This window comes from Arachis ipaensis, chromosome B02 (genome assembly GCF_000816755.2).
Source record: "Arachis ipaensis cultivar K30076 chromosome B02, Araip1.1, whole genome shotgun sequence".
Lineage (NCBI taxonomy): Eukaryota > Viridiplantae > Streptophyta > Magnoliopsida > Fabales > Fabaceae > Arachis > Arachis ipaensis.
Genome location: NC_029786.2, coordinates 36110708 through 36120215, shown reverse-complemented (window position 1 = coordinate 36120215; position 9508 = coordinate 36110708).

Sequence of the window (9508 nt, the reverse complement as noted above, 5' to 3'; positions counted from 1 at the left end):
GAAAAGTTAGACCCTAACTTTTGCTCCAACTTTTGGTCCAACTTTTGCAAAACTCCAACCTGGTTCAATTGGTTCACTTTGGTTCTTCTCCAACTCAAGGCTTGAAGATCATTTGAAGAAAGTGTATAAATAGGATAGAATTCAAGTTCTTCAGGGGCTTTTCCTTTTTGAATTTTCATAATAGTTTCCAGAGAGCTTTGGATATTGAGTGATCTTTAATTTCTTTGTCTTGGGGAAGGGGAATTCACTTCTCTTCCTCTCAGTTTTATTGCTTTCAATTTCAATTACAATTGTCTTGGATCTTGGGTTGAAGAATTGAAGAAATTCTGTTTCAATCTCATCCTTGGATCTCTCTGCTTTATTTACTGCTTGATTGAATTTCAATTTCTGTTAATTGCTCTTCATCCACTTTCTTTGCAATTTTCAATTCCCTTGCAATTGTTCTTGTTGGATCTAGGAAGGCATTGAGATCTAGACTTGGTTTTCTAGTCTCTGGGCCCTGAGATCTGAATTCCTAATTTATATTTTGTTTCTTGCTTTTAATGTTCATTTACTTTACTGCTTCAAGATCCGATTCAATCCAAACCTTCTTTTACTCTTTTGTTTGATGCAAGTTACTTTCCTTTGTTTAATTTCTGCAAATCCAACTCCTAATCCCCTTTACATTTCGAGCCATTTACATTTCTTGCACTTTAAGTTTCTGCAATTTACATTTCTTGCAATCTAAGTTTCTGCAATTTATGTTACTTGCACTTTAAGATTCAGCAATTTAATTCTTGTTCTCTTTAATTTCATGCCAATCACCCGTTCCCTTTACTTTCCTTGCAATTTAAATTCTGCAAATCACCAATCAATCAACCAAATCTTGATTCGCTTGACTAAATCAATCACTAAACTAAAATTGCTCAATCCTTCAATCCCTGTGGGATCGACCTCACTCCCGTGAGTTTTTATTACTTGATGCGACCCGGTGCACTTGCCGGTTAGATTTGTGTGTTTTGGGAGAAATTTATTTTTCCACCAAAATACTCATCATGCACAAGGTTCAATAAGGTTCCACACTTCAACTTGAAGTGTGCGGATTGGCATCATGATCTATCGAATGGATCTCGGAAAATGTTTGGTCACCTTGGTGAGAATCTAATTTCTAAACCGCCCGGATGGAAAAATATAGATCAAGACAAAGGCGGATTTAAAAGCAAAGTTTGGAATCCTGGAATCTATTCCAACATTCGTCACCCCGGGAGCCTGAGAATATGTTTGAAGCTGCTCAGAAGCTTTAAATGCCTAGTTTGGGACCCCGGAGGCTATTGGCATTCCAAGCATTGGTGGAGATTTCTGCATGAATTTAAGCATAAGCCACCATAACAGGAAGCTCATCCAATGTCCAACTTAAGGACTTTAACTAAAAGTGCTAGGTGGGAGACAACCCACCATGGTATGGTCATTTCTTTTTCAGCTTTATTCCGTGTTATTTATTTTTGTTTTTTATTTCCTTTTTCAAATTGAACCTGAATATTATTCATTCGCATTGCATACTATATACTTGCATACCTGCATATAAAAAAAAAGGAAGAAGGCGTGCGACGCGACCGCATCGCGCATGCGATCGCGTCAGTTGCGACTAACATTCCCCACGCGTCCATGTCACCCACGCGGCTGCGTGATCTGGAGATCGGCGTAAATCCCCAACGTCCAGAGAGTTAGGCTGGAATCGTGTGGCTATTGTGCGTTTCGCACAAAACGACCCACGCGGTCGCGTCCCTGACGCGATCGCGTCACTTGCACAACACCAATCCCACGCGACAACGTGAGCGACGCGATCGCGTCGCATGGATTGCACCACCACCCCAGAGGAGACAGAGAGTTGCGCTGAAATGACGCTGGAATTGTGCGTTTAGCACAATTTCCAGTGACACGGTCGCATGCCTCATGCGACTGCGTCATTCATAATTTACTCATTCCATGCGATCGCATCACTCACGCGATCGCGTCGACCCCATTCCACCCCAGCCACGCAATCGCGTGCTCCACGCGATCGCGTGGATTCAAATTTAATAACCCCCAGCCACGCGAAATCGTACCCATTCGCGCCCCCCAGCCCCCTCTCCTTCCTCTCTTCTCTCCACAACCACCACCCACAACTTCCAGCCACCACCCAGCCACCCTACGCTGCCGCCGCACCGCCAACCACCCCCCAGACCTCACCGTACCACCACCCCCTCCCCCATTCTCCCCCTCTTTCTTCTTCTTTCTTCCTCTTTCTCCCTCCACCGCCACTGCCCCCCTCCGCGACCACCATCCACCGCCGCCGCTCCGTCCCAGCCGCGCCACCCATCCGCCACCCACGCCCCTCTTCCCTTCCTTCCCCTTCCCCCCCAATCCCTATCTGAAACCCTACCTCCACCAAAGCCCCTGCCTCCGAACAGCACCCACCGCCGCAGCGCCACCCTCAGCCGCCGCATCAGCCACCACCACCACCTACCCCCAGCCACCTCTCTGTCCCACTTTCTTTCCTACGCCTTCCAGGTTCTGCCGAACGCCACTCTTCTATCATTCATAATTAATTCCAAATTTTTCTAATTTTGTTCATCATTAGGCTAGTTAGATATGCATGTTGTAGTGGATTTTAGGTTGTTAGGTAGCCTAGGATGTGGTTAGTGGATTTAGGCCTGATTAATTGCGCTGTTCGTGTTTCTTGTTTTCTACTTTTTGCAATTCTGCTGTTACTGTTAGTATTGTTCATATGCTGTAATTTCTTGTTTCATGCTGCTCTTTACACTGCTTTTCCATGTTCATATTCCGTATATGTAATTGCAGCTATATTTTTAACTCATATGAACTCTGATGACTGCTGTTTATTTTCCGGGACAATCTAATTTTCGCCGGAACGCTGCCCAAATTTCTGTAAACTGTTTTGATTTTCATTCATGTTTTGGTTTTGGCATTTTGAACTATGCTTTCCTCTGCTTTTACCAAACTAATTCATGATTGCCAGGGCAAGCTTTCTTATTTTTTTTATTTCCTAGTTCTTAATCTGCATTTTTGATGTTTAGATTCTAATTTTTGTTATTTCTATATCTATCTGAATCATCATCAACCTCATTTCCTTGTTCGGATATGAGTTACCTATAGCTTCTAATTGTGAATGCTTGTTACTTGGAATATGATCATTATGCCACTTACTTTAACCCACTTTTTACTAACTCACTAATTTTAACTTCCTAAACTCTTTTTAAATTCTAACTAAACCTAACCTTTCAAAACATCTCTTCTGGTTTTTCAATTTCTTTTAACATTCTAACCAAGGCATGATGATACTTTTTCTAATTAACTTGAATGGAAGTACATTTTGGATTGTGACATTTTTCTTCTCAGTATTCTAACTCTTATACAATCTTTAATGCAAATTTACTTAACTCAATTTCCTCTTCTATTGCTACTTTGCCACTTTTTGTTTCTTTTGATTATTTGCCTATTTATTTTCCTATTTTTTTATATATCCTGGTTTTCTGTTTTTCAGGATGTCAAACACCCAGAGAAAAAGAAAAAGAAAAGGCAACAACTGGCAAACGGAAAAGAGGAGAAGCCTCCATGTCCATACTGGACCTCATGCATGATGATTCCTGGCGGGAGAAACACTTTACCCCACAGGAGAAGGCTGACCAACTACTCCCTGCTATTGATCCCATTAAATTTGCAAACCGATACTGCGAGCTGAATTTTCCGGTGTTTGCAAATTCCAGGAACCTGTACCTGGAAAGGACTTTGAAGATCCCAGAAGAACTCCAGCAATACACCTCTGATCAGATCAAACAAAGAGGCTGGTTCTTCCTGGAGAGAAACCTGACTGAGGTCAATGCATCTTGGGTAAGGAAATTCTACTGCAATTACTTCAAAACTTCCCTAGATGCAGTAAACCTAAGAGGGAAGCAGATACTGGTCACTGAAGAGGCCATAGAGGATGTTCTGAAGCTTCTACCTAAATCTGATAAGCTGGATGGTTATCAAAAAGCTGAGGAGGATATGCGCTTCATAAAGTTTGATTTCGATGCCGTCAAGGCGAGGATAGCCCTTGACCCGACTGTTCCATGGGTCATGGGTCAGAACACCACCATGCCTAAGGGAATCAAGCGGGCATACTTGAATGATGAGGCTCGACTATGGCATCAGATCCTTAGCAACTTTATTATGCCGATTACTCACGAGACGGAACTACCTACCGCTATGATCACCCTCCTATGGTGTGTGATGGAGGGTAAGGACCTGTACCTGCCACGCTTCATTCGGTACTACATGGCCAGGGTCCACGTCCGAGGCACTCTTCCCTTTCCTTATCTGATTACACAGCTAGGCCGTCGAGCTGACGTGCCTTGGGAGGATGCTGATGAGAAGCCACCTGCTGCAGAATGCAAGAAGATTATCCCTCACAGCAGGAACTTTCTGGCTTTGGGCTACAGACCTCCATTCCTCACTCCTACTGATGAGACAGCCACACCATCTGTCGGCCCCTCTTCCTCTACAGCTACCCCTGCTACCACCACTGCACCTCCACCTGCCTCAGAGCTGGTTTATCACCTAGTGTACCTTCTGTTTCGACAGCTAGACCAGATGGAGTGCCGCAACCGGCGCCGATATGAGAGAGCTGAGCGTCGCAGCAAGCGATACTATGAGCACCTGAAGCTGATGATACGATCTGGCGATATTCCCTCCGAGCCTGACACACCATCAGAGCCATCTGAGGAGGAGGCGGATGATCATGAGCCAGATACCCACCCCCAGAGAGAGGCTGCACAGGCAGGCACAGAGTAGGCTGCATCATAGCCAGAGACCACGCATCAGATTCAAGTTTCGACCCTGAGATCCCTATTCAGTCAGCACCTCCTCTGCAGCAGACAGATCCTCAGACCACCACCACAGAGACTCCAGCTACCCACCCTTCCAGTGATAACACCCCTTCACACCCTGCTTGAGTGAGCATCAGGGACGATGCTTCATTTTAAGTGTGGGGAGGTCGCCATCTCTGGCGTATTTTTTGGTGAACCACTACAGACTCTTTCATTTTATTTTGCTACTTTTTCTGTATTTTTCTCTTTTATTTTTATTTTTATTTTCTCAGCACTTATACACTGCTATTTTCATGTATTTTTACTCGATTTCTGCATTTTGCACTTTTAGTTCATACTTTAGCCATTTAGTTTAGTTTGCAATTCTAACTTATTAGTTATAGAAAATGTGGATTAATTAGTATAGTTTACCCTTTTTAGCATAAGATAGCTTAGTTTAAATTGAAAATATAAAAGGAAGTAAACTAGAGACTTGAACATAATAGAAACAATCCACACACCTTATATATATAGCATCATATGTTAGTTAGTTAACAACATTTCATCAAGGAGAAACACTAGAACTTTAAAGCCACCTTAAGTTTTACATTGAGAGTAATGAGAACTCTTAATTTTTACTTGCATGACATATATAACTGATATATGATTTTTGAGTTAGAGAACACACAACCTGTGAGTTTTGAGCTTAATTGTATGGTTACATTCAAACCATAATTTTTATTCCTGTGTGTTCCACCCTTCTTTTTTATTCTGATGTTCTTTACTTTGTTTTAATCTATATGTCCGATTATAAAATATAGATACATACCAAGAAAGTGATTGAGGCCATTGTTTGATTTTAGCTCACTATTCCCAAATTAGCCTACCTTTTACATCACCCTTGTTAGCCCCCTTGAGCCTTTAAAACCCCTCTTGTTTTATAACTACATTACTAGCCTTAAGCAGAAAAACAAAATAAAAATTCCAAGTTGAATTCTTGGTTAGCTTAAGATAGAAATTGTATGTTGTGTAAGTAGGGAAACTTTATGGGAACATGGATGATAGAAACAAAGGTAGAATGTTGAAAAGTTTCAAAATAAGAATCTTTGGGAAACATGCTCATGTGAAATTAAAGTAATTAAGTTACCATGTGTAATAAAAAAAAATTTTATTTCAGTATTTGAATAAAGGGGATACGAAAGAATTCTCCAATTGCAAAATAAAATAATGCACATGGGATAAAAAATTAAAATTAAGGCATGAGCATGTAACATCAAAAGTGGAAAAAAATATGGAAAAATAGGTAAAGAAGCTCTGCTTTACAAAATATGTATGTTAGGTGAGATTTTAGACTAATCAAGGATTCACTTAATTAGCTCACTTAGCCTTATACATATACCCTTACCTTTACCTTGGCCCCATTACAACCTTAATTAAAGACCTCATGATTTTTGTATGCCTATATTCTATAATTGTTGATTGGTTAGATGAAGAACAAAGTTGTAGAAAGTAAGGATAAAAAGAAGAATAGAGTGATTAACCCAATAAACACTGAGTGACTAGAGAGTAAACACAAAATCCAGTGAGGGTTCAATAGCTCATTAACATATATCTCTGCTTGAATTATTAATTGTCTTGCAAGTTTATAAAATATTTTTCTTTTTCTTTCCCATCTAAATTGTAAAAGTGCTTTATCATTATCTGAGGTCTGGCTATATATATAAATTCCTTGAGAAATGTGAATTAATTCAACTACATGTAAACTTTATATACAAGTGAATAAAAATAATTAGAATTGCATGATGCATTTAGGTAGTTCCTCTATCAATTGGATCTTTTATCCATAGAAAAAAGTATCTAGGCATATCTCTATTTCTTCATTTTTTTTTTATTCTATGAAGTTTTTTTGTTTGCTACAGCTGATAAAAATCGTAGTTTTGAACGATATATATGTACAAAGCCTTTTTTTCTATAGTGGAGATAGTCGCACGTAATGACAGATCACGGCCATATTATTAAAAGCTTGGGGTAAAAACGGATTTCGTTCGAGTGCCCGAAAATAATATTCTAATTAAATTATTAATTGAATTTTTTCTATTTCTCTTTATTGAAATACTCCAATTTAACTATTCCATATCCATTTATTTATATACTCTACATTTCTAGACTCTAATATATATCTAATAGATAAGATATATCTAATCGATTAGAATATAGAACTTTATGGATATAATAAAAAAGAAAAAAAAGATATATTATGTTTATGCAATAAATTAAGTATCTTTGTCTTCGGCTCAATCCTTTTTTGAAGATTGAGCCGAGTTTAATTGCAATTATCTAGAACGAACGGTAACCACCGGATTACAAAGTATCCATTGCTGGGAATTCAAATTTGATCGCCTTCCATACTTCACAAGCAGCAGCTAATTCAGGACTCCATTTGCTCGCCTCACGGATGATTTCATTACCCTCACGAGCAAGATCACGACCCTCATTCCGAGCCTGTACACATGCTTCGAGAGCTACTCGATTAGCTACGGCACCTGGTGCATTTCCCCAAGGATGCCCTAAGGTTCCACCACCGAATTGGAGTACGGAATCATCTCCAAAGATCTCGGTCAGAGCAGGCATATGCCAAACGTGAATACCCCCCGAAGCAACGGGAAGAACACCTGGTAGAGAAACCCAATCCTGAGTGAAATAAATCCCACGGCTTCGATCTTTTTCAATAAAATCATCACGTAATAAATCAACAAAACCTAAAGTAATATCTCTTTCCCCTTCAAGTTTACCTACTACGGTACCGGCGTGAATATGATCTCCACCAGACAAACGTAACGCTTTAGCTAGTACACGAAAGTGCATACCATGATTCTTCTGTCTATCGATAACTGCGTGCATTGCACGATGGATATGAAGAAGTAGTCCATTATCCCGGCAATAATGAGCCAAACTAGTATTTGCAGTGAATCCCCCTGTTAAGTAATCGTGCATTACGATAGGAGCGCCCAATTCTCTAGCAAATACAGCTCTTTTTATCATTTCTTCGCATGTACCTGCAGTAGCGTTCAAGTAATGCCCTTTGATTTCACCAGTTTCGGCCTGGGATTTAAAAATTGCTTCGGCAAAAAATAAGAAACGGTCTCTTTTCCATACTTCACAAGCAGCAGCTAATTCAGGACTCCATTTGCTCGCCTCACGGATGATTTCATTACCCTCACGAGCAAGATCACGACCCTCATTCCGAGCCTGTACACATGCTTCGAGAGCTACTCGATTAGCTACGGCACCTGGTGCATTTAGAATAGATTGCATTGCATGAGATTCCACCACTTCAACCTTACCTTACTCTTTATCTTGGATTTAGCATGAGGACATGCTATTGTTTAAGTGTGGAGAGGTTGATAAACCCATATTTTATGATATATTCTGTGCCTAATTTAAGTGATTTATTTAATCTTTCACCCACTTATTCATATTAATTGCACGGTTTTACTTTCCCTTCCTTATTATGTGATGTATATGAAAAACATGTTTCCTATGCTTTAAAAGTAATTATTTTAATTCCCCCTTTATTACCATTCGATGCCGTGATTCGTCTGTTGAGTAATTTCAGATCTTCTAAGGCAGGAATGACTTAAAGGATGGAAAAGAAACATACAAAATTGGAAGGAAAGCATAAAATGAAGTTTTTGCTAAAACAGGCAGCGACGCGATCGCATGGACGACGCGGCCGCATGCCAGCATAAATTAACTGCGACGCGACCGCGTACTTGATGCGGACGCATGACTGACGCGACCGCGCGACAAGGAAAACTCCAATTGACGCGACCGCGTGACCCACGCGGTCGCGTGACAGAGGCCACGCCCCAGAAATTACAGAAAACGCTCCCAGCGATTTCTGAAGCCCTTTTTGGCCCAAATCCAAGTCCAGAAGGCACAGATCAGAGGTTATGAAGTGGGGGAATGCATCCATTTAAAGGGGAGTCTCCAATTTTGGTCACTATTCATGAATTAGATGTAGTTTAGAGGGAGATGTTCTCTCCTCTCTCTTTTAGGATTTAGAATTAGGATTTATTTTGCTTTCAGGATCATCTCTATTTGTCAGGTTCAATATTCCTTTTTATTTACCTCCTCAATTTAGTTTATGAATTATTCTATGTTACAGATTATTCTTTTGATTAATGTTATTTGAGGTATTTCAGTTTACTATTGCTCTCCTTTATTTATATTACTGTTGCTTACAATCTGAAGATATTTTTATTCTGGTAGATTTACTTTTTCCCTTTTTGGTCTTGGTTAAGAAATCAGTAACTCAGGAGTTATCAAACTCAAACATGATTGATAATTGTTATCTTTGCTAATTGAATTGAACTTCAATAATCCCAATCTTCCCTTAGGGATTAACTAGGATTTGAGGATCTAACTAATTAGTCACTTGACTTTTCTTTACTTCAAGTAAAGACTAACTGAGTGGAATTAAGATTCAATCTTCATCATCATTGATAAAGATAACTAGGATAGGACTTCTAATTTCTCATACCTTGCCAAAAGTTTATTTTACAATTTTTTAATTATTTTACAGTCTTTTACTTATTTCAATTACAATTTAAATTACTTGCTCCTCATCTTCAAAACCCCGATTTACAATCTCCATAACCAATAATAAGAACATACTTCCC